Here is a 17624-nt window from a genome sequence, read left to right as displayed (position 1 = left end):
ATATATATATATATATATATGTAACTTTTTCAGATTCTTTTCCCCTATAGGTTATTACAAGATACTGAGTATAGTTCCCTGTGCTATACAGTAGGTCCTTGTTGGTTACCCATTTTATACATAGTACTGTGTATATGTTAATCCCAAACTCCTAATTTATCCCTCCCAACCCTTTCCCCTTTGTTAACCTTAAGTTTGTTTTCTATGTCTGTGGGTCTGTTTCTGTTTCATATATACATTCATTTGTATCATATTTTTTTAGATTCTACATATAAGCGATATCATACGATATTTGTCTTTCCTTGTCTGACTTACTTCACTTAATATAATAATCTTTAGAACATCCATGTTGCTGCAAATGGGGGACTTAATTTCAACTGCATTATCCAAGAGGGCTTCTGAAGGTTTTGAATAAAGGAGTGTTGTGGTCAGAGCTTGCATGAGGAAAATGAATCAGGCTACAGTGTGCATGAAAGATTGGAATTATGGTGACGCTAGAAAGCTGTTACAATGGTCCAGGCAAAAAATAACAAAGACAGGAAATTAGCCTATGATGAAAAAGTAGCATTTCAATGGGAAGTTGTTGTTCAATGACTATAGAGCTTCACTTTTGATTTTTTTTTTTTTTTGGCTGTGTTGGGTCTTCGTTGCTGCACAAGGGCTTTCTCTAGTTGTGGCGAGCGGGGAGACTCTTCATTGCGGCACATGGGCTTCTCATTGCAGTGGCTTCTCTCGTTGCAGAGCACGGGCTCTAGGCGTATGGGCCCAGTAGTTGTGGTGCACGGGCTCAGTTGCTCCATGCCATGTGGGACCTTCCCGGGCCAGGGCTCAAACCCGTGTCCCCTGCATTGGCAGGTGGATTCTTAACCACTGCACCATCAGGGAAGTCCCTAGAGGTTCACTTTTGTAAGATAAAAAAGTTCTAGAACTCTGTTGCACAACAATGTGATAACACTACTGAACTACACACTTAAAAGTGGTTAAGATGGGAATTTCCTGGCGGTCCAGTGGTTAAGACTTGGCACTTTCATTGCCGTGGGCCCAGGTTTGATCCCCAGTCAGGGAACTAAGATCCTGCAAGCTGCACAGTGCAGCCAAAAAAAAAAGGTTAAGATCATCAATCCTTTATGTGTTTTTTTACCACAATTTTTAAGTTAGCATTTCAAAGTAGAGAGGAAATGAGGAACTATTCAATAAACGCTTTGGGACAACTGGATACACTAGCTCATACTTGACACCAAAATTATTTCCAGATGGACCAAAGATTTAAAAATAAAAAATGAGGGACTTCCCTGGTGGTCCAGTGGCTAAGACTCCACGCTCTCAATGCAGGGGGCCCGGGCTCGATCCCAGGTCAGGGAACTAGATCCCACATGCCGCAGCTAAGAGTTTACATGCCAGCCACTAAAGATCCTGCATGCCACAACTAAAGATTCCGGTTGCCGCAACTAAAAGATCTTGCATGCCGCAACTAAAAAAATGATCTTGCATGCCACAAGGAAGACCCCACACACGGCAATGAAGATCCCGCGTGCTGCAATTAAGACCCGGTATGGCCAAATAAATAAGTAAATATTTTTTTAAAAAATGAAACCATAAAAGTACTAGAAGAAAATATGAGGGGATTTAAAAAGAAAATCTTGTTATGAGGAGACCGTTCCAAGAATGACACAAAACCCTACGTCGAAAAAAAAGTTTATGGCAAAAAAAAAAAGAAACAAAAAAAGTTAAAATCAAAAGATAAGCGATAGGCTTGAAAAAATATCTGCAACTCATAATGAATTTGAAAACAACTCTTACAAATCAAGACGTCAAAGACCTTCAACCCAATATAAAAATGAGCAAATAATAGCAAATAATATCAAAATGAAATACAGAAAAAGAAATTAAAATGACTTTAAAACTTATCAAAAGATGCTCAAATTCACTCATACTAAAATAAATGTATTTTAAAACTACACTAGGGGACTTCTGGTTCCAGAGCAAGATGATGTAGACTCACTTTTCTCTGTTCCTCTTCTTCAAATAGAACTGTACATGCTAGAAATTATTCAACAGACAATGACAAAAAGGCTCTGAAAGCAGGAAAGCAGGCTAGGAACTTCAGGACTTGAGGAATGACAACATGGTGAGTTTCCTCAGTTGTTTTTTTTAATCTTCCACATACCGGGTGCCAAAGAGGCCTGCAATGGCAAACCACCAACAGCACCCCCCGCTACAAACACACACACACACACACACACACACACACACACACACACACACACAGGAATTGGGAAAGGAGAAGCCCAACAGAGACCTAGTTGGGGGACCTAAGCTCTGCTCCACAACCAGAGCTCCAGGCGGTGGTCTGATCTGCTTGCAGCAGCAAAGCTTTGGACTGTCTCAGTCCCCACTCCAGAACTGGGAAACCAGCAGGAAGCCTGATTTGCGTGCAGTGGTAGCAGTAGCCCTGTATCTTCCTACCCTCCACTGAATCAGTGGCATAAGGAGACGCAGGTACAGTGGCTTCAGCAACTTCCTCTTCCCTCAGAAGATCACCCAGAAAAAACAAGCAGCTCAGGGAAGTGCCTTCTGCCACTGCAGACAGCACCAGCAAGGATGGAGCAGGAGCCCCACAGACAACAGAAGAATGAAGCAGACAAAAATAGCATTGCAAGGGCTTGGAAAACTAAACTGTCACTTGAACTACAACCCACAGAAGTAGACTAAAACATACATACTAAACCTAAACAGGGTAACTGCCTACTAAAATAGAAGATTGAAATGGGATCAAGAGTCTCCTAACATAACCAAAATGTTCAGGATACAATAGAAAATCACTCATCATAGCAAAAGCCAGGAAAACCACAATTCGAATGAGAAAAGACAATCAACTGACACGAATACCAAGATGAATCAGATGTTGGCATTACCTGACAAGGGTTTTAAAGCAGCCATCATAAAAACTCACTGGATAGACTCAATAATGGAGTGGAAATGACAGATGATAGAATCAGTGACCTTGAAGACAGATCGATAGAACTTAGTCAATCTGAACCCACTAAAACAGCAGTAAGCTATGATAAGTTATGTGTGTTTATGATACTACCTAGAGCAAGTACTAAGAAAACTATACAAAGCACTATACATATTCAGAATCATAAGTAAATCCAAATAGAACTCTAAAATATGTTCAAGTAACTCACAGGAATGCAAGCAAAAATAAACAAAAGATATTGTAAGTCAACTACGCTTCAATTTAATAAATAAATTACTTGAATAAACAAAAGAATGAGACACAGAAAACAAAATGTCTGACTTAAGCCCGACATACCAATAATCACTTAAATGTAAGTAGACTAAATATACCAATTAAGAGAAAGAGAAAAGTAGAGTGGAAAACCACACAACCCCACGACCCAACTATATGCTGTCTAGAAGAAACATAGCAACATATGTAGGTTGAAAGTAAAAGGATGAAAAACAAGATATATCATGCAAACATTAATTTTTTTTTGGCTGCATGGCTTGTGGGATCTTAGCTCCCCACCCAGGGATTGAACCCGGGCCCTTGGCAGTGAGAACATGAAGTCCTAACCACTGGACTGCCAGGGAATTCCCAACATTAATTTTTTAAAAAGCAGAAGTGGCTATATTAATATCATATAAAGTAGACTTCAGGGCAAAGAAAATTACTAGGGACAAAGAGAGACACTACGTTATGTTAAATGGATCAATCCACCAAGAAGACATAGCAATCCTAAATGTGTATGCACTGACAACAAAGCTTCAAAATACATGAAGCAAAAACTGAGAGCTCTGCAATGCAAGAGACAGATCTGCAACTAGAGTTGCAGAGTTTAACACACTCTCTCAGCAACTGATAGAACAACTAGGCAAATTCAGCAAAGATATAGAAACTCGACAACACCATCGACCAAGAGAATCTACTAGACACTTATAGAACACCACCCAACAGCAGAAGAATACATATTCTTTTCAAGTACTCATAGAACATTGACCAAGATAGGCCATATCCTGGGTCATAAAACAAATCTTAATAAATGTGAAAGAACCAAAATCATACAGAGTATGTTCTCCAGCTCTAATGGAATCAATCTAGAAATCAATAACAAAGATAACAGAAAATCTCCAAACACATGGAAACTAAACAACGTACTTCTAAATAATCTATGGGTCAAAAGGGAAGTCTCAAAGGAAAATTTTAAGACATATTGAGCTGAATGAAAATGAGAATATGACATATCAAGATTTGTGGAGGGACTTCCCTCGTGGTGCAGCAGTTAAGAATCCACCTGCCAATGCCAGGGACACGGGTTCGAGCCCTGGTCCGGGAAGATCCCACATGCCACAGAGCAACTGAGCCCGTGCGCCGCAACTACTGAGCCTGCGTGCCACAACTACTGAAGCCTGTGCGCCTAGAGCCCGTGCTCCACAACAAAAGAAGCCACCACAATGAGAAGCCCATGCACTGCAACGAAGAGTAGCCCCCACTTAGCTCCTGGAAAAGAAATCTCTAGACCCAGATTTTTTTCACTGGAAAACTTTATGAAATATTCAAAGAAGAATTAACACCAATTTTACACAATGTCTTCCAGAAAATAAGAGGAGGAAATACCTCCCAAGTACTGCCATGATCCCAAAACCAGACAAGGTCAACACACACAAGAAGAAAACTGCAGACCAATATCTCTCCTGAACTTAGATGCAAAATTTCTAAACAAAAATTTAACAAATCCAATCCAATAATATATTAAAAATATAATACACCATGACCAAGTGAGACTTATTCCAGGTAAGCAAGGTTGGTTCATCATTCAAAAACTCAATCAATGTAATTTACCATCTCAGCAGACTAAAGAAGAAAAAACACATGACCATATCAGTTAATGCAAAAAAGCATTTGACAAAATCCAACACCAAATCATGATTTAAAAAGAGAAAATTACCTCTCAGTACACTAGGAATAGAGTGGAATTTTCTCAACCTCATAGAGAGCATCTCAGAAAAAAAACAAAAACCCTACAGCTAGCATTATACTTAACGGATAAAAACTAAATGCTTTCTCTCTAAGATCAGGAACAAGACAAGGATATACATTCATCGTTCTTATTCAACATAACACTGGAAGTAAGGCAAGTGCAGTTAAGCAAGAAAAAGAAATAAAAAGCATACAGATAGAAAGAAGGAAAGAAAGAAAAGAGAAAGAAAGAAAGAAAGAAAAAATTTCCCTATTTGCAAATGGCATGATTGGCTATGTAGAAAATCCCAAGCAATCTACAAAAACACTCCTAGAACTAATAAGTGAGTTCAGCAAGCTCAAAAGAGACAAGATCAACACAAAAAAAGGCAATTGCATTTTTATATACTAGCGATGAACACATGGAAACCGAAATTTAGGGTGTGACAGTACCATTTACAATTACTAAATATATATTACTATGTATGAAACCTGGTCAGGATCTGTATGCTGAAAATTACAATATATTGGTGAAAGAAATCAAAGAAGGCCTAAATAGGTTTACAAATTTCATGCAATTTCTATCAAAATCTCAGCAAGTTTTTTTTTTTGGTAGATGTAATCATACTTATTCCAAAATTTATAGAGAAAGGCAAAGGAACTAGAGTGGCTAAAACAATTTCATTAAAGAAGAATAAAGTGGGGAATTCCCTGGAATTCCAGTGGTTGGGAGTCCACCCTTTCACTGCCGAGGGCCCGGGTTCGATCCCTGGTTGGGGAGCTAGGATCCCACAAGCCACGCGGTGCGGCCAAAAGAATAATAACAATAATAATAATAATTAAAGAAGAATAAAGTGGGAAGAATCACTTTAATCAATGTTAAGGCTTACTATATAGCTACAGTAATTAAGACAGTGTGATACTGGTGGAAAGAGAGACACATAGAAAGATCAATAGAACAGAATAGAGAACCCAGAAATAGACTCACACAAATATAACCAAATGATTTTTGACAAAGGTGCAAAAGCAGTTGAAAGGAGGAGGGATAGCCTTTTCAAAGAATGCTGCTGGAGCAATTGGATATCATATACAAAAATTAACTCAAGTTGGTAACTGATTAGATTGTAAAACAAACTGCACAATTTTAGGAAAATAAACATAGAAGATAATCCTCAAAACCTAAGGTCAGGTGAAGAATTCTTACTTGACACCAAAAGCACAATCCATAAAAGGAAAAATTGATAATTTCAACCTTGCCCAAAGTAAAAACTTTTGCTCTGTGAAACCTATGTGAAGAGGATGAAAAGACAAGCTATAGACTGGGAGAAAATACCTCTAAACCACTTTTGACAAATGACTAGCATCTAGACGACAAAAAGCACTCTCAAAATTAGCATATGTAAAGAACCCCCCACATTTTACAATAAAAAAAACAAACAATCCAAGTAGAAAATGGGCAAAAGACTTGCACAGATATTTCACTGAAGAGGATATACAGATGGCAAATAAGCACACGAAAAGATGTTCAGTGTCAGCCATTAAGGAAATGTAAATTAAAACTACAGAAATATAGATCAATGGAACAGGATAGAAAGCCCAGAGATAAACCCACGCACATATGGTCACCTTATCTTTGATAAAGGAGGCAAGAATATACAATGGAGAAAAGACAGCCTCTTCAATAAGTGGTGCTGGGAAAACTGGACAGCTACATGTAAAAGAATGAAATTAGAACACTCCCTAACACCATACACAAAAACAAACTCAAAATGGATTAAAGACCTAAATGTAAGGCCAGACACCATCAAACTCTTAGAGGAAAACATAGGCAGAACACTCTATGACATAAATCACAACAAGATCCTTTTTGACCCACCTCCTAGAGTAAGGGAAATAAAAACAAAAATAAACAAATGGGACCTAATGAAGCATAAAAGCTTTTGCACAGCAAAGGAAACCATAAACAAGACGAAAAGATGACCCTTAGAATGGGAGAAGATATTTGCAAACGAATCAACGGACAAAGGATTAATCTCCAAAATACACAAGCAGCTCATGTAGCTCAGTATCAAAAAACCAAACAACCCAATCCAAAAATGGGCAGAAGACCTAAACAGACATTTCTCCAAAGAAGATATGCAGATTGCCAACAAACACAACAAAACAAAAACAAACAAAACAAACAAGGATGCTCAACATCACTAATCATTAGAGAAATGCAAATCAAAACTACAATGAGGTACCACCTTACACTGGTCAGAATGGCCATCATCAAAAAATCTACAAACAATAAATAATGGATAGGGTTTGGAGAAAAGGGAACCCTCTTGCACTGTTGGTGGGAATGTAAATTGATACAGCCACTATGGAGAACAGTATGGACAATATTCACTGCAGCACTATTTACAATAGCCAGGACATGGAAGCAACCTAAGTGTCCATCGACAGATGAATAGATAAAGAAGATGTGGCATATATACACAATGGAATATTACTCAGCCATAAAAAGAGACGAAATTGAGTTATTTGTAGTGTGGTGGATGGACCTAGAGTCTGTCATACAGAGTGAAGTAAGTCAGAAAGAGAAAAACAAATACTGTATGCTAACACACATATGTGGAATCTAAAAAAGAAAAATAATGGTTCTCAGGAACCTAGGAGCAGGATAGGAATAAAGACGTAGACGTAGAGAATGGACTTCAGGATACGGGGAGGGGGAAGGGTAAGCTGTGACAAAGTGAGAGAGTGGCATGGACATATATACACTACCAAATGTAAAATAGATAGCCAGTGGGAAGCAGCCACATAGCACAGGGAGATCAGCTTGGTGCTTTGTGACCACCTAGAGGGGTGGGATAAGGAGGGTGGGAGGGAGTCACAAGAGGGAGGGGATATGGGGGTATATGTATACATATAGCTGACTCACTTTGTTATACAGCAGAAACTAACACACCATTATAAAGCAATTATACTCCAATAAAGATGTTTTTTTAAAAAAAAACTACAATAAGATATTACTACTCACCTGTCAGAATGGTTAAAATAAAAATTAGTGGGCTTCCCTGGTGGTGCAGTGGTTAAGAGTCCACCTGCCAATGCAGGGGACACGGGTTCGAGCCCTGGTCCAGGAAGATCCCACATGCCGCAGAGCAGCTAAGCCCGTGCGCCACAACTACTGAAGGCCATGCGCCTAGAGCTGGTGCTCTGCAACAAGAGAAGCCACGGCAGTGAGAAGCCTGCGCACCACAATGAAGAGTAGCCCCCGTCACCACAACTAGAGAAAGCCCGCGCACAGCAACAAAGACCCAACACAGCCAAATATAAAATAAATAAAATAAATAAATTTATTTAAAAAATAAAATAAAAAATAAAAATTAGTGACAACCCCAGATGCTGAAAAGGATGCAGAGAAACTGGATCACTCACACATTGTTGGTGGAAATGTTAACTGGTACAACCACTGTGACATAGAATATGGCAGTTTTGGGTTTTTTTTTAATTTATGTCTCTTCGTTGCAGTGCACGGGCTTCTCATTGTGGTGGCTTTTCTTGTTGAGGAGCACAGGCTCTAGGCGCCCAGGCTTCAGTAGTTGTGGCACATGGGCTCAGTAGTTGTGGCTTGCAGGCTATAGAGCACAGGCTCAGTAGTTGTGGCGCACGGGCTTAGTTACCGGACAAGGGTTCGAACTCGTGTCCCCTGCATTGGCAGGAGGATTCTTAACCACTGAGCCAACAGTGAAGTCCTGAATATGGCAGTTTTAATCAAAGTAAACATGCACTTAACATACAACCCAGCAATTGCAGTCTTGGACATTTGTCTCAGAGATATGAAAACTTATGTCCACACAAAAACCTGTACACAAATGTTTGTAGCAGCTTTATTCCTAAAAGCCCCAAACTGGAAACCACTCAGATATGCTTCCCTGGGTTAAACAAACAGTGGTACATCCATACCATGGAATACCATTCAGCAATAAAAGGGAATGAACAACTTGGATGAACATCAAGGAAATTATGCTGAATGAAATACAGCCAATCTCTAAAGGATACATACTGCATGATTCCATGTATATAACATCCATGAAATAACATAATTATAGAAATGGAAATGGAAAACAGATTCCGGGAGGCTAAACAAGAGCACAGACAAACACTGGAATTAGACTGGCTTCTAAATCCAGCTCCACCGTGAGCTAGTGGAAGTCTGGGTGAGTTACTTAATCGCTTTGAGCCTTGATTTCCACGTTCATAAAATGGTTTGGGTTTTTTTGTTGTTGTTGTTAGGCCCAAACAATAAGTATTTATTTCCTAAAAAAATTAGTAGCTGTTTTGTTAAATACACAGAAAAAAATCATATATAAACTTTTTTTTTTTTTGGCCATGCAGCACTGCATGCAGGATCTTGGTTCCCTGACCAAGGATGAACCCAGGCCCCCTGCAATGGAAACATAGAGGCTTAACCACTGGACTGCCAGGGAAGTCCCCATAAAATTGTTTTCATTCATTTATTCAGTCAGTCAGTCAACAAATGCTTAGTTCCAGGTGTTGAGGAAAGCAGTGAACAAGACAGACAAAAATCTTTGCCCTCATAGAGGTGACACTAGTGGGGAGAGAGAGGCAATAAACAAACATACTAATTAATACATATCAGCAGAGAGGGTACTATCAGGAAAACTAAAGCAAAGTGAGGTGAAGAGAAAGCATATGGAGTGCTTAGCAGAATTCTAGAACATATTAACTATTCAATAAATATTAGTTGTTACACACTGTTATTAATAATCAATAAAAATGCTTTTTTTTTTTTTTGCGGTACGCCGGCCTCTCACCGCTGTGGCCTCTCCCATTGCGGGGCACAGGCTCCGGTCTCGCAGGCTCAGCAGCCATGGCTCACGGGCCCAGCCGCTTCGTGGCATGTGGGATCTTCCCAGACTGGGGCACGAACCCGTATCCCCTGCATCGGCAGGCGGACCCTCAACCACTGCGCCACCAGGGAAGCCCAAAAATGCTATTTTTAAAGTTTTACGTGTTAGTAAGGGTGAAGGGAAATGAATACTCTCATACACTGCTGATGGGCGTGCAATTAATACAGCCTCTTTGGAGGCCAATTTGGCAGGTCTTTAAAAATACCCATGCCTATGACCCAGCAAACTGAACTCTGGAACCAAGCTATCTGAGTTCAAATCCTGGCCCTGCTATTGACCAGCTGTGTGACCTTTGGTAAATTGCTTAACCTCTCTGTGCCTTGGTTTCCTAATCTGTAAAACAAGCATAAAAACATGGGCTTGTTGTGAGGATTAACTGAATTCATATATGTAAAGCATTTAGAAGATAACTTAGCATACAGTAAGTGTTATATATGCATGTGTTGCATAAATTCCCCTTCTCCATATCTACCTAGGGAAACACACATGTGTGCCAAAAGCAGGTTCAGGGATGCTCATCTACAGCATTGTTTGTAGCAGTAGAAAATGAAAACTACCTAAATATTCATCAATAAGGCGATGGTGAAACAAAGGAAGGTATAGTGGTACTATGGAATCCTATGAAACAGCTAAAAAAAATGAAGTAAATCTCTATGTTCTAACATGGAAAGATCTGTGACAAGTGTTTTTATGTACCAAAAAGCTAAATTCAGAATGATACATATAGGATGATCCTATCTAAACTAAACATACAATACTGCATATATATATATATATATATATATATATATATATATATACACACATATACATATACTTATACAGAAATTTATCTCCATACAGAGAAAAAGACCTGGAAGGATACACTTCAAATTGATGTCATTAGAGCTGTTACCTGGTGGGGAGTGTTGGGGGAAGCCTGATTGGATATAAAAGTGGTCAAAAATGATTTTATATTTTACAAGGAGAATATATTCATCTGTGACTTATGTGATTAAAAAGAACTGTTTTACGTAAGGTGGATAGCTGTTGGGAAGCAGCCGCATAGCACAGGGAGATCAGCTCGGTGCTTTGTGACCACCTAAAGCAGCCACATAGCACAGGGAGATCAGCTCAGTGCTCTGTGACCACCTGGAGGGGGGGGATAGGGAGGGTGGGAGGGAGGGAGATGCAAGAGGGAAGAGATATGGGGATGTTATGTATATGTATAACTGATTCACTTTGTTATAAGGCAGAAATTAACACGCCATTGTGGGGCAATTATATTCCAATAAAGATGTTAAAAAAAAAAGAAAGAACTGTTTTAAAGTTTAATGAAGAAGTAACCAAAAGTAACCAAAGGGGGAGGGAGATGCAAGAGGGAAGAGATATGGGGATGTTATGTATATGTATAACTGATTCACTTTGTTATAAGGCAGAAATTAACACGCCATTGTGGGGCAATTATATTCCAATAAAGATGTTAAAAAAAAAAGAAAGAACTGTTTTAAAGTTTAATGAAGAAGTAACCAAAGGGAATTATCTTTTCAACAAATAGTTCTGGAACAATTGGATATCCATAAGTATAAAATGAACCTCTATCCATATCTTGTTTCATATTAAAAAGTTAACACAAAATGGATCATAGGGCTTCCCTGGTGGCGCAGTGGTTGAGAGTCCGCCTGCCGATGCAGGGGACACGGGTTCGTGCCCCGGTCCGGGAGGATCCCACATGCCGCGGAGCGGCTGGGCCCGTGGGCCATGGCCGCTGAGCCTGCGCGTCCGGAGCCTGTGCTCCGCAACGGGAGAGGCCACAACAGTGAGAGGCCCGCGTACCGCAAAAAAAAAAAAAAAAAAAAAGATCATAGACCTAAATATAAAAACTAAAACAATTAAATTTCTAGAAGAACTCATAATCTGCATGACCTAAGGTTACACAAATATTTCTTAGGTACAATACCAAAAGCACAGTCCATAAAAGAAAAAAAAATGATAAATTGGACTTCATCATAATTAAATACTTCTGCTTTTCAAAAGGCATTGTTAAAATATGAAAGACAAACCACAGATGTGGAAAAAAATTTCAAATCACATATCTGATAAAAGATTTGCATCCAGAATATATAAAGAACCCTTAAATAATAAGAAAAAACAGCCCAATTTTCTTAAATGGGCAAATCATTGGAACAGACAGTTCACCAAAGAAGATATATGTATGGCAAAAAAGCACATGAAAAGATATTGAGCTATCTCTATCAAGCTATGATTGATATCATTAGCTTTCAGGGAAATGCAGAATAAAGCCATAATGATATATAACTACACACCTATTAGAATGGCCCAAATTAAAAGGGCTGACCTTCACAGGCAACAAAAGAAAGAATATATATATTACACTTCATCAAAATTAAAAACATTTGTGCATCAAAGAACCCCAGACAGTGAAAAACAAGCCACAGAATGGGAGAAAATATTTGCAAATCATATATCTGATAAGGAATTAGTATCCAGAATATTTAAAGAACTCCTACAACTCAACAATTTTAAAAAACAGACAACCCAATTCAGAAATAGGCAAAGGACTTGAATAGATATTTCTCCAAGAAGATATACAAATGGCTAATAAGCACATGAAAAGATGCTCAACATCACTAATCATTACGGAAATGCAAATCAAAATCACAATGAGGTATAATTTCTCATCCATTAGGGTGGCTATTATTTTTTTAAATGGAAAATAACAAGTGTTGGTGAAGACATGGAGAAATCTGAAACTCTTGTGCATTGCTGATGGGAGTGTAAATGCCATTATGGAAAACAATTGGCAGTTCCTCAAAAACTTAAACATAGAATTACCATATGATCCAGCAATTCTGCTTCTAGGTATAGACCCAGAAGAAATGAGAGAAGCAACTCAGATACCTGTACACCAATGTTTATTGCAGCAGTATTCATAATATGCAAAAGGTGGAAACAACCCGTGTCCATCAACAGAGAATGGACAAACTGCAGTGTATACAAGCAATGGAATATTATTCAGACTTAAAAAGCAGTGAAATTCTGAAACATGCTACAATACGGATGAACCTTGAAAACTTTATGCTAAGTGAACTCAGCCAGATACAAAAGGACAAATATTGTATGATTCCACTTATATAAGATACTTAGAATAGGCAGATTCACACAGAGAAAGTAGAATAGAGGTTACAAGGAGTTTAGGAGAAGCGGGGAAAGGGGAACTACTGCTTAAGGGGTACAGAGTTTCTGTTTGGAAAGATGAAATGTTTCTGAAATGAATAATGGTGATGATTTCACAACATGGTGAATGTATTTTTTTTAAAAAAACTATTCAAGTATAGTTGATTTACAATGTTGTGTTAGTTTCTGGTGTACAGTAAAGTGATTCAGTTATATATATATATATATATATTCCTTTTCATATTCTTTTCCATTATAGGTTATTACAAGATTTTGAATATATTTCCCTGTGCTATACAATAGGACCTTGTTGTTTATCTATTTTATATAGCTAATCCCAAACTCCTAATTTATCCCTCCTCCCACTTTTCCCCTTTGGTAACCATAAGTTTCTTTTTTATGTCTCTGAGTCTGTTTCTGTTTCAGAAATAAGTTCATTTGTATCATATTTTAGATTCCACATATAAGTGATATGATATGATAGTTGACTTTCTCTGTCTGACTTACCTCACTTAATATGATAATCTCTATCTAGGTCCATCCGTGTTGCTGCAAATGCTATTATTTCATACTTTTTTTAACAGGTAATATTCCATTGTGTATATGTACCACATCTTCTTTATCCATTCAACTGTTGATGGACATTTAGGTTGCTTCCATGTCTTGGCTATTGTAAACAGTGCTGCTGTGAACATTGGGGTGCATGTATCTTTTCGATGTGAATGTACTTAATACCACTTAAATGTACATTTTATTTTTGTTTGTTTGCTTTTATGTTTTCGCCATGCCGAGCAGCATGCGGGATCTTAGTTCCCTGACCAGAGATCAAACCCATGGCCCCTGCAGTAGAAGCATGGAGTCTTAACCACTAGACCACCAGGGAAGTCCCCTAAAAGTACATTTTTAAAATGGTCAAGGTGGTAAATCTTATGTATAGTTTACCCCAATAAAAAAAATAAGTTAAAGACTGATCTTAACATATGTTGGTGAGGATATGGAGCAACTGAAACACTGTTAATGGGAATTTAAAATAATACAACCTCTTTGGAAAACAGTTTGGCAATTTTTTCAAAAAGTTAAACATACATCTACCATATGACCTAGCCATTCCACTTGTAGGTATTCACCAAGAGAAATAAAAGCATTTGTTCATAAAAAGACTTGTATAGAAATGTTCATAGCAGCTTTATCTGTAATTGCCCAAAACTGGAAACAACCCAAATGTCTATCCAAAGGTGAATGGATAAATTAATTGTGGTATACACACATATATCCATATGTATATGTATATATACATACATGTACTATATGATATATACAATGAGGTGCTATTCAGCAATAAAAAGAATAAACTATTGATGCATGCAACAATATGGATAAATTTCAAAATAATTATGCCGAGTGAAAGATGCTAGACAAAAGAAATAGAGTACAGACTGGAAGATTTCCATTTATGCAAAATTCTAGAAAATGCAAATTAATCAATAGTGACAGAAAGCAGATCAGCAGTTGCCAGGGAGTGCAGGGGGAGGAGCTGGAGTGAGGGGTTACAATGAGACATGAGGAAACTTGGGGCTGATGGAATTTCACTATCTTAGTTGTGATGATGGTTGCATTGGGTGTATACACACATCAAAATTTGTCAAACTGTATACTTTAAATATGTGCCATTTACTGTATGTCAATTATTCCTCAATAAAGCTGTTGAAAAAAAATAAGTTTCAGAAGGAAGTAGCCAGAAGTGGCCAGGAGGGAACTGGAGCACTAATTCATTGACTGAGTCACTATGTTCTATGCATTTTATACATCATCTCTGATTCTTACAACAAACTGAGAAGTAAGTATGGTTATCCCTACTTTCCAGATAAGGCATCTGTGTTTCAGAGAGATGAAGCCATTTACTCAAGGGGACACAGAGATAGATTTAAACTGTACCCTTTCCATTCTGCCTCACTGTCTCCCAGCAATGTGAGAAAGTGAGGAGAAGGCTGTGCTGGTTCATCGATTGCTGCCGGTAAGTTGATCAGGGAATCTGAGGCATGAAAGGTTACTCTTTAAGATGGAGAGCGAGGGGCTTGGACCGCTCCACTTTTGGTGTGACTTATGAACATGAACCACTCATACACAAAACTTCCCTCTGGCAATCCGGGACAGGATGCTGGGGATGTACATCTCAGTTCCCTACTCACCATGCACTACATTATTTCATTTATGAAATGCTAAAGCAGTTCTTACAAAACAACGGAGAAAACAAAGGTCATTCAATATATTACATTGAGAAAATTGATTAGGCATTTGGGGAGAAAATAGATTTTTTTCAGTTTATCTTTTATTCTATTTATCTTTATCAACCCCAAGTTGATAAAGAATTAAATACATGTTATTAAATAGAATTGAGTATTTAGCAGATCTTTGAACTGAGGGTAACCTTCTAAGCTTTGAAATGATGAGAAGAAATTACAAGAGAAAAGATCAACAGATCTGGCTATATAAAATTTTGAAACTTTGTACATAGAAAAATATAACCAAAAGGAAAGTAACTAATTGGTAAAAATATCTGCCTCAAATATGACAGAAGATGAACTTCTGTGATCTATAAAGCACTCATGCAAATTGATCAGAAAAACACATCCCTCAGGGACTTCCCCGGTGGTTCAGTGGTTAAGACTCCATGCTCCCAATGCAGGGGGCCTGGGTTCCATCCCACGTGCCGCAACTAAGACACAGTGCAGCCAAATGAATACATAAATTTTTTAAAAAACACGTCCCCCAAAGATTAATGGGCAGAGATACTTCACACAAGGGGTAATGGAACGATTAAACAAGCGTATGGCAAAATGTTTAACCTCACTAGTGATTTTTTGAAGTGCAAACTAAAACAATTACGTTAGTAAAACTTAAAAATAAGTGATTACCAGGCTGACACAAGTATAGTAAAACTGCAAGGATGCTCCGAGGAAGGTTTTTGGCAATACACATACACCACTATCAGAGTGTTCAGACTCTTAACACAGTGCTCCCTTTCCAACAGCTACTGCCAACCACTCCCATGGACTAAGCACGAATGTACCATTTCTCCCAAGTGGGAGTCTCCAGCCCAGACCATATACCTGAGCTCAGACTTGTGTCTATAAAACATCTCCAGCTGGTGCCCCCTCCCCCTCAGCCCCACGTCACACACCAAGCATGCCTCCTCCTAGTTCCCAGTGAATGTACCTCTGAGTCACCAAGCCAGAAACCTGGGAATCATCCTAATTACCTCCTTGTCCCTCACCCCTGCACATACGTCATTTCCCAGTCAGATCCTGCCAATACTCCATCTGCAATGTCTTTTGAATCTCCCCCCTCCTCCTCTGCCCCACAATCACAGACCTGGGTCCCACCCTTCTGTTTCTTGCTTGTGTTGTTGAAACAGCCCTGGCCCATCTCCTCCAAGCCACTCACACTTCCTTCAAACCATTCTACAAGGAGTAGTCGGAGTTATCTTTCTAAAGAACAAAGCTGATCCCGTCCTCTTTAAAATCTTTCAGCGGCTCCCCATTGTCTACCTACAGGTTAAAGTCCAAATTCTTAAGATTTAACAGCCCTTCCTGTTCCAAACTGCCTCGCCACCATCTTTCCTCTGAAGATCTTCTCCTGGCTTTCCATCCCCTCCTCCCAGCCTGCCTCTCCCATTGTAATGTGAATTCCTTGAGAGCAGGAACTAGATCTTAATCATCTCTATTTCCCTGGCTCATAATACAGAGCTTGACACAGAGTAGGCACTCAATAAATGTTGAGTGAAGAAATGGTTTTATTCTAAGGTAATCATTCTACTGAAGGAAAAAGCTGTATAAAGGAAACTGTTCTCTGTAGCAACATTCATAATAAAGAAAAGGTACAAAAAAATTAAATGTTCAACAATAAAGAACCTTTATTAATTATGGGATATCCATTTAATGGAATATGATGCAGCTGTTAAAATACTCATTATGAAGATTATGTAGCAACTCAGAAAGTTTTTATAATATAATAAAAGCAGAATACAAAATAGTCTGTATGCTAGGCCTAAAATTATGTAAAAGTATGCATGCACACAAACCGATCAGAATGAGAACAGGAACAGGAACAAATGAATACAGATGATGTGTTTAGGGTGTTTGGGGAGGTACTGTTTTGTGATTTTCTTAGCTCTTTCCCAATTCCCTTTATTGTTGTTAGAATGTCATTTGTCCATAAATACAAATTGACAGAGAAAAAAATATACTGAAAATGCTTTGATTCCGTCAAGTCCTTTGACAAGCTGTGGTACAAAAACAAACCAACCACTGACCTGGGAGGCAAGAGACCAGCCTCCCTACCCCATCCCCCACTCCCAGCTAGCTGCATGATCTTAAGTAAGATCTGCAGCTCTAACCATCCATTTTTCCTATCCTCTCAAGCTGGAAGTCCCATGGTTTTTCCTCACTCCCAAGTGAACCCCCATCATATCTGTTGGCTGCACCACCATCTTCCCAATGCCCTCAGACTGAATACCTCAAAAAGTACCTTCTGGGCTTCCCTGGTGGCGCAGTGGTTGAGAG

The sequence above is a fragment of the Physeter macrocephalus genome, chromosome 21, assembly GCF_002837175.3.
Source record: "Physeter macrocephalus isolate SW-GA chromosome 21, ASM283717v5, whole genome shotgun sequence".
NCBI lineage: Eukaryota > Metazoa > Chordata > Mammalia > Artiodactyla > Physeteridae > Physeter > Physeter macrocephalus.
The sequence above is the reverse complement of the archived record's forward strand: the minus strand, read 5'-3'. Positions refer to the sequence as shown.